Source organism: Tupaia chinensis, unplaced genomic scaffold (genome assembly GCF_000334495.1).
Source record: "Tupaia chinensis unplaced genomic scaffold, TupChi_1.0 Scaffold000093_1, whole genome shotgun sequence".
NCBI classification, from domain to species: Eukaryota; Metazoa; Chordata; class Mammalia; order Scandentia; family Tupaiidae; genus Tupaia; species Tupaia belangeri.
The window spans coordinates 2,002,581-2,013,911 of record NW_006159555.1 but is presented as its reverse complement, the minus strand read 5'-3'; the positions used below and the strand labels follow the sequence as shown (position 1 = coordinate 2,013,911).

The following is an 11,331-nucleotide window of genomic DNA, read 5'->3' as shown; positions in this document are numbered from 1 at the left end:
TTAAGTCATAAGGCATTATTTTGTTGGTCCAGCCACAGTGAAGGTGTTGGATTGCCATGCAGAGCGTATGCCTAAAGGCAGGCCTATAAGCCTGGTTGGCTGGAAGCTTGGAAGGTCTTGTTGTGCTGTTAGGGTGCCTGTCTCTCATTCTCTCCCCTTCTCCTCTCTCTCCTCCCACTATGAATTAAATAAATAAACTTTAAAAAAATATTTCTCTAAATTTTTAGAAATAAATCCAACTATGCACTCAGCATCTCTATACAGATGCCCTACATGAACTTTAATCACAAACTGAACAAAAAGAATAGAGGACCAGCAGATGGTGTAATGGTTACATCACAGGACTCCCATGTAGTCAATCATGGTTCGAGTCCCAGACTAGCAGCTTAAAACTCATGCCAGGGCATGTGTGTGCATGCCCAAAATCCCAGGGAGAATGGAGAAGGGATTGCTGTGTGGCCATCCTCTCAAGGAGTGATTTCTCATTTTCTATTTCTCTGTCTTTGTGTCTCCAGCGAGTGCATGCACCCTATAGCAAAAATCACTCCCAAAAAAAAAAAAAAAAAGAAAGAAAGAATGTATAGATTTCCTTTCAGGGGTACAATTTAGCTCCCACCCATGTAATACAAATGTCAATAAAAGACATTAAACTTGCAATTTCCATAGCCAGAAACTACAGCCAAATTCTGTTGGGTTGACCTTCCTAATATTTCTAAATTTGATACAGTTCTTCTCTTTTCATAGCCATTACCCATCTACCTTACCTGCATTTCTCACATGACTTACCGTTCTAAAACTAAGAGGACTTCTTATCCTGAATCTTGCCCATTTTTAACTTATTTGATAAAATAGCACTGGTATGAGCTTTTAAAAAGGCAAATCTGGGCAGATGGCTTAATGGTTACGTCACTAGACTCCCATGTGGTCAACTGCAGTTCAAGTCCCAGACCCAGTGACTTGAACCTCCCCCTGGGCACATGTGCGTGTGTGTGCCCAAGATCCTGAGAGGAGAATGGCAGAGAAGAAACTGTGGAATGGGCATCCCCCTGGGGAGTGATTTCTTGCTTTCTGTTTCTCTCTGTCTCTCTGGGGAGTACAAGTACCCTATAGCAAAAATCTCTTTCTAAAAAAAAAAAATGCAAATCTGATCATTTCACTGGTCTTTTAAAATGGTAACATAGATCTACATTTTCCTTAGATAAAATCTGAATTCCTGGGGAGTGAAGAGTAACTCGGCCTTCAGCACAGATGGAAGGTCCAGCAGTCAGGTTTCTGCATGGGTACAGGCCACTTAGAAATGTCCCAATTTGCGTGACTTCTTGGAATTTTCCTCCTTGTGTCCAAAGATTTTTCTAGTCAGAAGCTCTACTCCACATTACAAATAATTGATGATTTTTGCCCCACTACAAACATTTACAGTTGAGGAAATGATGATAAAGAGCTCAGTTAGAAAATTTGCACAGGAACAAATTACTCCTTTGGTTTGAACTGCGGATGAAAATTCAAAAATGGAAGAAACTGGGGCCAGCAGGTGGCATGGTGGTTAAGGCAGTTGGACTCCCACATGGCCAACAGTGTTTCGAGTCCCGGACCTGGCAGCTTGCTTTCTCAGTTTCCTCTTCTCTGTCTCTCTCGGGTAAATTAAAAAAAAAAAAAAAAGACAATGAATACAATTAAATAAAATAATTTAAAAAAATAGAAGAATCTGGGAACCAGCAGTTAGCGTAATGGCTATGTCGCTGGACTCCCACATAGTCGACTGTAGTTCGCATCCCAGACCCAGTGGCTTGAAACTCACGCCGGGCACGTGTGCGTGCATGTCCAAGATCCTGAGAGGAGAATGGAGGAGAAGGGATTGCAATGTGGCCATCCCCCCTGGGGGGTGATTTCTCGCTTTCTGTCTCTCTGTCTCTCTCTCTCTGTCTGGCAAGCGCACGCACCCTATAGCAAAACCTCTCCAAAAAGAAAAAAAAAAAAAAAAAAAGGAAGAATCTGAGCTACAAGGATTATTTCAACAAGGGCTGATAGATATTGAAGATGACAAAAAATATGGAGGAATGGGAGCTTCATTTTTTTCTCTATCGTAGTGATAGAAGAATTAGTCAGAGTTGATGCATCTGTGGCTGTCTTGTGTGACACTCCAGAAAACAATAATTAATACACTGATTAAAAAACATGTAACAGAAGAACAAAAGGCTACCTTTTTGCTTAAGCTGGCTACAGAAAAAGTAGGAAATTTTTGCTTCTCAGAGGTTGGAGCAGGTAGTAACTCATTTGCTTTGAAGACCAGAGCTAATAGAAAGGGAAATTATGTTATCAGTGGATCAAAGACGTGGATTAGCATTGCTGTCTATCCAGGACTCTTTCTGGTGATGGTAAATATAGACCCTTCTGTTGACTATAAAGGAATCACCTGCTTCTTAGTAGGTTGTGACACTGAAAGTTTTCTCTAGGGAAGATAGGAAACGTACTTGGAATTAGAGCTTCTTCCACCTGCCCATTAACATTTGAAAATGTCAAAGTTCCAGAAGCCAATATCTTGGGACAAATGGGACATGGCTTTAAGCATGCCATAGGGAGTCTTAATGAAGATAGAATAGGAATAGCTGCACAGATCCTGGGGCTAGCCCACGGATGTGTTTACTACACTGTTCCGTATCTTAAAGAAAGAATGCAGTTTGGCAAAAGAATATTTGATTTTCAGGGGGCTCCAACACGAAATGGCTTGTGTGGTCACCCAGCTGGAAGCTGCAAGACTGCTAGCATACAATGCGGCTAGGCTTGTAGAAGCTGGATGGCCATTCATAAAAGAAGCATCTATGACCAACTACTTTGCATCAGAGATTGCAGGACTAACAACTAGTAAATGCATCGAGTGGATGGAGGAGTAGGCTGCACAAAAGATTATCCTGTGAAAAAATACTTTAGAGATGCAAAGATTGGTACAAGATATGACAAAGCTTCCCATACCCAGCTAAACACCATTGCAAACTACATTGATACAGAGCACTGACATGCATAGGATTGGGACACCCCTTCCTGATGTCACTGGTGTGAAATTTTAAACTATTGTGTCTTGCTGGGGCAGTAAATTTCCATGTCATTGAAGCATGCTGAGTAAGTCCTTAGCCTTAGTCTTGGGGGTAGAAGGGGTAGAACATTTCTGTTTTATCTTTCCAGTCTGTTTAATTTAGCACAGGAGTTATTTTTTTAAGAGATTGCTTTTAAATTTTGTGAAGGAATGCATCCATATTTTCTCTAAAACTTAAAAAAATTCTCTATATATTTATATTGTCATTCTGGTTTCAGAGTATACAGATGTTTCATTCCATCAGCATTTGGGAAAATAAAAGTATTTAAAGTATTACTTATAGAAAAAAAAATCCAAACTCCTTAATATAATTTACATATGGGTATATATTAAATTATTTGTGCCCTCCTCCCAAATTTGTATTGTGATGGTATAAGGACCTGGGATCTTTTGGAAGGTTATTACACTTAGAAATAATCATGAGGTTGGAACACACATGGTGGATTCCTTATTATCCTTATGAGAAGAGGAAGAGACAGCAGGACATCCTCTCTTCATCAAGTGGGAACACAGCAAGAAGGTAGCCTTCTGTAAGACATGACGAGGGCCCTTGCCAGGAAGTACATCTGTTGAAACCTTCATCTGGACTTCTCAGCCTTGAGAAATAAATGTCTATTATTTAAGCCACCCAGTGTATGATATTATTTTATAGTAACCAGAGCTAGGACACTTTTTTATACAATCTAATTCCAAATTATCATTCCAGACTATTATCTCACCATTATGTACTGTATTATATCAAATGAGATAAACTGGAATTACATTTCCTAATGTCCACATCCTGCCAAACATCGATAAATAGCCTTATAGACTTCTCCACTAGGTCTATGGACACACAGGAAGCTGGTTAAGTCTGGTTTCCCACATTACCTGGCATGTTCTGGTTTTTACTTGCATCTTTAATCCACAAAAGCTAGTTAGTGACTTTTCTGTGATTCTGTAATTTCTCTTTTCAGGTTTTTACTTCTTTTTTTTTTCTCTACAATTGCATAATGTCTTATTTGTATAATAAATTTCTATTCCCTGGTAGACATAATCTCTTCCCGATTGAACACTGACTTTGGTCATTGGAAATGGTTTTAAAGGAACAAAACCCTAAAGATGGGAGTCTAGACATTATTCTTTATTCTGATTAGATTTAAAGGCATTTATGACCCAATTGCCTATAGGAAAAGGGACACTGTAGTTCATATATACAATGGTAAAACAATTACTTAAGTGTTACTTGTAGCTAGTTTCAACCAATTATCTATCAAAGGCAACATTTTCTGTGGCCAGGTAGCTGCTACCATCAAACGCTGTACAGGATGCAATGAGTATAAAGGAGTTGGTTGCTTCTAATTACACTAGAGGACTAGGAGAAAGAAAATGATGACTCCAGGGATTTGAATTTCCAGCTCTGGGTCTGAATAATGAAAACCATTAGCTTATATGGATGACCTGAAATAATGCTTATTTTGTGTATTCTTAAGGTAGATGGACCTGGAGACCAAACCCAAAGACAAATCCTAACATGGACAAAGTTATAGTACAATTAAATTCACATCATGGTATCTCTTATTTGAATATAAAGTGCTGATGAAAAGGAATGGGACCCTAAGACTAGTAAGGGAACATATGGGCAGACTTCTAATAAACTACAGACATAGATGGCCTAAATTCTGCCATATTCCTTCGACAACAGAAGCAGCACATTCGTCTTCATGGAAGAGTTTGCTCTCCCTTTGACTGAGGAATTTATAATGGCCTCTCTAAGACCATACTTTGCAGAAGAATGATGATAGCCATTATAACCTGACCCTAGCACTTCTCATTGCTCTAGACCTTCACACAGACTCAAATCATGGCACACTATGGAAGAGAAGGCCAAAGGAAAACCTGTGGAAATAATTAAGTATACTGAGCTTAAGTAATGTTTCTTTTTCCATTTTGTATGAGAAATGTGGCTCCCAAGAATGTTAGATCACAGTAGAAGGAACATTTTCTGGATCGTGTTCAATTTACTTGTATTGGTGCCATAAGAACGGTCTCCTAATTCAGTGTTTTAACTAATGCAAGTTTGCTTGAGTGGATGGAAGTGATTCTGATAGTTTTCTCAAATGATCACTAAAAGTTGGACTCAAACATGTCTACACTATATGAATATGAAGTGCAAACCTTTAAAGGTGTGAATACTCTTACCTCTTAAAAATGGTGCTGTCTGGGGACCAGAAGTTAGCATAATGGCTATGTCCCTGGACTCCCATGTAGTCTACCGTGGTTCGAGTCCCAGACCCAGTGGCTTAAACACTCACACAGGGCATGTGTGTGTGCGTGCCCAAGATCCTGAGAGGAGAATAGAGGAGAAGAGATTGCAGCGTGGCCATCTCACCGGGGGTGATTTCTCGCTTTCCATCTCTCTGTCTATCTCTCTTTGTCTGGCGAGCGCATGCGCCCTATAGCAAAAATCTCTCTCTCAAAAAAAAAAAAAAAAATAGTGATGTCTGAACCTCTCCACGCTACCACAAGCTGTGAATTCAGTCATGCAAAGGAATGCTTCATAATCAAATAGAAATTCTATGTTAAGAGCTCAGGGTCAAATAAGCCCTAAAAAAAAAAAAAAAAAAAAAGTAAATTGTACGTCAGTGGATGATATTTCCAAGGCACATATCCTTCCTATACTGCTTCTTCATTCTCAACTTCTACCTACAGCTTCATGCGGAATTCCTTATGTCCAGTTGACTAAGGAATTGTAGTTCAGTCTTATAGGTGGAACTGCATGATAAGCCGTAACCTTGGACAGCTGCAGCATAATAGCCTTGATCCGGGTTGGTTCAGGAGGACAATGGAGAGAGGAAAAAATTCCCAAATGGCATAACTTTCAGCAAAGTACCTAGCTGCTCATCTTTACCTCAAAAGAAAGATGACAAAAGGCACATATCCACAATGATTTATGGCCGATGGCTAAGGTTAGACTGGACATTCAGGGATTTAGAATGAACATAATTATAAAATCGGTGACAGAGGTCTTACATTGTCCACACAGATTACTAACACAACCTTCTAACTGGCCTTCCTTTTTCCAGTTTTACCCTTTTCTAATCCATTTTCTAAAATATAGCCTAAGGGAGCTTTTTAAATGTCTATCTGATTATTTCACTGCCCTGTTTCAAATCCTAGAAAGGTTTCCCATTTCTCTTAGATAAAATTCAGACTCTTTAACATAGCTTACATAAGCTAGCCACTTACCGACTCCATTTTCTCCTCCAGTCTCACATTATCCTCCATGGCAAAAAAAAGTTATATTTTAGTCTCCACTTATGACCATCCTTATTCTTGGAATCCCATTCATATACACCAAAATTTAAATACCAATGTGGATTTTGTTTCCTCTGGGAAGATTGTTTTTAACTCATCTTCTCCCGTGGCCATTGTCAGATAGATCCTCCTTTTACATATAATTATAGTAGCCTGTAATTCTAAATAAACTCTCTAGAGATTGTTCATTCCTATACCCAGAACCATTCCAGACTTTTTCATGTTACAGGTTCTAGGTTCAATTTTTCAGGCAATAGAGAAGTGTGGAAATACTTGTCCCATCAATCACTTCTTTTTCTTCCTGCCAGGGATTAACTTCTTAGGACTATTCAGATTATTAATGATTTTTTTAAGTGAAACTCTACTGCAGCATAAGACTCATCACTGGGTTCTAACAAGATAATCACAAAGTAGTACAGTACTGATTTTTTACAAAATTGGATAAGCCACAGGTATCCACAGTCACCTTATTGCACATGTTTACTCTGTTTATAAATATGTCCATGAAAATCTCCATTACAGATTTCACAAAATGTCAAAGCTAAAAGGAATCTCAAAATTCACCCAGATCTACAATTAAGTCTCAGCAATAGGCTTTTCAAATGGTTATGCTTTAATGCTATAACATCTCCAATCACTGAAAACCCAATCTCACTAAGATAATTCAATATAGCATAAAATTTTTTGATAGAAGTATCAATTATAGGGAACCAGCAGTTAGCGTAATGGCTATGTCGCTGGACTCCTACGTAGTCAACCGCGGTTCGTGTCCCGGACCCGGTGGCTTAAAACTCACGCCAGGTGCATGTGCGTGCATGCCCAAGATCCCGAGAGGAGAATGGAGGAGAGGGGATTGCAGCATGACCATCCCCCCTGGGTGGTGATTTCTCGCTTTCTGTCTCTATGTCTCTCTCTGTCTGTCTGGCGAGCGCACGCACCCTACAGTGAAAATCTCTCAAAAAAAAAAGAAAAAAAGAAGTATCAATTATATATCAAACTTTTTCTCCCTATAGCTTTAACTTAATTCTCTATTCATTAAAGATCATAGTGGCCAAGTTTAATTCCTCTTAAAAATTAATGGTTCTATCAGTACTTATGGAACCAGCAGGTGCCATGGTGGTTAAGGTGCTGGATACTCCCACATGGCAGAAGACGGTTTGAATCCCAGAACCTGGTGCCTTGTGTTCTCAATTTCCCTCTCTCTTTTTCTCTCTCTGTGTCTCTCTCTGGTCAAATTAAAATAAATGAATTAATAAATAAAATTCAAATAAATAATTCTTAAAAAATTAATAGTCCTATCAGTATTTAAAGGCTATGGTCAAAGTTCTCAAAAAATCATCACTTAAATTCTGTATTTTCTTTTACTTGTCAAAACATAGCTTCTAATTGCTCTTAAAAAAGAGTGGGAAAATACAAGGGAATTGGGATGATTATTTGAAAGAGAGGATGAGAACCAGGTATCTTCAACTAAACATGTTTTTTGTTCTGTTCTGTTTTACATAATTAGTTTTTGCAATTGATTTTGGTTTAATTCTATAATTTTCCTTATAAGTAAGTACTGTTAAACATCCTTAACAGGCAACTCTGGTAAATCTTAGAAAATCAAACCAAACAGCTCTTAAATATTTCACCTTTCAATCTTTGTTGTTGTTGTTGTGTTTTTTGTTCTCTGTGTGTGTGTGACTAAGACAAGCAGATGCTTCTATGAATCATGTAAAGATTCAAGTAGGTTTGAAACTCAGTACAAATGTGTCTGCATATTCATCACACTCCCCGGTTATAAATGGCAAAGGCCACAGTGACCACGTTGATTAACACTAGGCATCTTGTACTCAGGATCATGGAGGTTATGAGAATGTTCTGGGTGTCCTTAGGTCTAGAGAAATGAAAGATGGTGAAAACAGATATAAAGAGCCTCTGAACAACAACAAAAAATCAGTAATATTAATATCAGCTTCTTCACTAATTTAAATTTCCATTCACATGCATTTATCAAAAGTAATTTAAAGTAATCAATTTTCTATATAGTAACTCATTGTTAACATATTTGGCACTATTATTATGAAATGATGTTCCCTTGTAATAAGATATGCCAATAAAGCCTTCGCACAATTCCTAAGAATTGATATGCTGATGATTACTATGTCCAATGGTGATGTTTAAGGGGGAAACTATGGAGCTAATCATTATCAAAACAAAATTAGACATCAGAATCCGATAGTGGAATTATATAGATTGTATAACCTACATACAAGTGAAAAAGGAAGAAATAATTGATACCATTATAGAAATCTCTCTAAAATTTTTTAAGTTAAGGAAGATTTCAGACTAACCTGATGTTTTCTTTAGTTGAGAAAAATAATAATTATATATTAAAACCAACCAAATTCGGGACCAGCATTTAGCGTAATGGCTATGTTGCTGGACTCCCATGTAGTCAACCGTGGTTTGAGTCCTAGACCCGGTGGCTTAAACTCATGCCGGGCACGTGTGCATGCATGCCCAAGGTCCTGAGTGGAGAATGGAGGAGAAGGGATTGCGGCATGGCCATCCCCCCTGGGGGGGGGAATTTCTTGCTTTTTGTTTCTCTGTCTCTGTCTTTCTGGCTATGGAATATGGGCATATGTATGGAGGAGCTGATGGAAACAATATTTATATATCACAAATAACTAGACTTTGCTATTTATCATATGTATATTTAATACTGAGACCATAGCTCAATGCCCTTAAACTAGTTGTTATATAAAGCATGCATAATAATATGTATCCCAAAACAAGAATACTCCTCAAACCTTTCCTATTATAGACATTGAGAAAACAAATGAGCATTGTCTCAGGAAATTATACATTATGCATTTTACTACTTTTAATGTTATATTGAAATTGTGGGTGTCCTTCTCTACTGATAATTCGACTAAAGGTGGCATAAACACAGAGAATGAACTAGCAGCCTCCAGTCCTAGGTAGCCCTTCTCAGAAATGCTGAGGCTAGACCAAAAGGTCAGTAAGACAGCAGCTATGTCTTTCCCACCCATACACAATTTGCTGACCTACCTAAGCAACCACTAATTCTTACATCGACCCCATGCTTTATTTTCATCCTCATGTTCTCAATACTTTATATATTGTCATTGCTGTGGTCAGCAGGTGGCGCAGTGCTGCCCATGCTGGACAGCCACAGTTTCAGTCCTGGACCTGGTAGCTTGAAATTCATATCAGGTACATGTGCATGTGTGCCCAAAATCAGGAGAGGAGAATGGAGAAGGGATTGTGGCGTGGCCATCCCCACCCCAGGGGTGAGGGGAGTAGGGGGTGTGATTTCTCACTTTCTTTATCTCTGACAGTGGGGGGGTGTGATTTCTCACTTTCTTTATCTCTGTCTTTGTTGCTTCAGCCAGCACATATGCCTTATAGTAAAATCTCTCCAAAAAAGTTTATTACCTTTGCCCTGCATGGTCATATGAAAATCTATGCAATTGCATGTGCTAAACACTGTGTTTACATTGTTTTATCTAATTCTCACAATCTCCCTGTGAAATAAAAATCATTAGCCCATTTTTCACAGGAGGAAACAAAGATCATAGATAGTAAATGATTTAACAAATATCCAACAAATTGGAAAAAGCAGAGTAGGGAATCCAAACATGGCCTGGGACCAGCAGATGGCATAAGGGTTGTATTGCTGGGTTGCCATGTTCGAGTCCTAGACCTGGCAGCTTAAACTTCATGCCATGTGTGTGTACATGCCCAGGATCCTGAGAGGAGAATGGAGGAGAGGGGGTTTTTGTGGAGTGACCATTCTCCCTGGGAACCGGGGGGTGGCAGGTGATTTCTCATCTTCTGTTTCTCTGTTCTCTCTCTGGCTAGCACACATACCCTGCAGCGAAAATGTCTCAAAACAAACAAACATAAACAAACATGGCTTGAATGACTCCAAAGTCCTGTGCTTTATCTAGCAAAGATCAAGGCTAGCAATGCAATATACCTGTTTTACTGGGTCCAAAGTATATGTTTTATATCATGACTCAGCAAACTTTTTCTATAAAGGGACAGATAGCGAATATTTTCAGCTTTGTAGGCCAGATGGTGTTTGTCACAACTACTAAAACTGCTGCTAACGAATTAAAGCATGAATAAGCATAACCATTTGAAGAAAACTTTATTTACAAAAATAAGTAGTAAGCCAGATTTGGATGACGGCATGCAGTTTATTAAACCTTATCTCATACCATTTCAGTAACTTTTAAGTTTGATAAAAACTCAGTAAAAAATTACTTTATATAATTATTTTATATACAAATATAATAAAATTATATTTTACGTAATAAATTATTTCATATAATTCTGAATATTATATCAGTGGGCATGATCAACAACAGGGGTTAGACTGAAGGTATTGATACAGCTCTCAAGTCTGAGCCAGTTCTCAAAATTAGGTTAGAAGTCCACATACTCTGCATGGACAGGGTCATAGAACAGAGGCCATCCTCAGTATATCTGAGGGTAGTCTGAGAATCACTATCAGGCTTTCTTCTTAGTAGAATAGCTTTGCTTTCCTCTACATTATTGCATTATTTTTTAAAATCACATTTCAATGTTTTATAATTTCAAGATAGAAGAACAAGTAATATTGCAGTATTGGGACTTGCTGGGAGAAAGAAAAGCACATGCATGATACATAAATAAATGAATATTTAGCAGACACATGACACATACATGTGACTATCAAACTAACCATTGACTGGACAAAAAAGTCATCTGAGAAATTTTGCCAATGGTTATTTTTGTCACATAAGAGAGAAACCTTCATTTAATGACAATCATTCAGAAGTCTTGCCTTACATCTGAAATATTTTGTGGAAGAAAAGATTTACCAGCCAAAATAAGTGTTCCATTCAAAGGGAATTGACCATCAGAAGACCAGTTGCTTATTTCTCTCTGAT

At 38.2% G+C, this 11,331-nt stretch overlaps 1 pseudogene; it reads left to right on the top strand.

Moving 5' to 3' along the window:
- Nucleotides 1-1,248: 1,248 nt before the first annotated feature.
- LOC102495105 (short/branched chain specific acyl-CoA dehydrogenase, mitochondrial-like) lies at nucleotides 1,249-3,013 on the top strand (annotated as a pseudogene).
- Nucleotides 3,014-11,331: the final 8,318 nt, after the last annotated feature.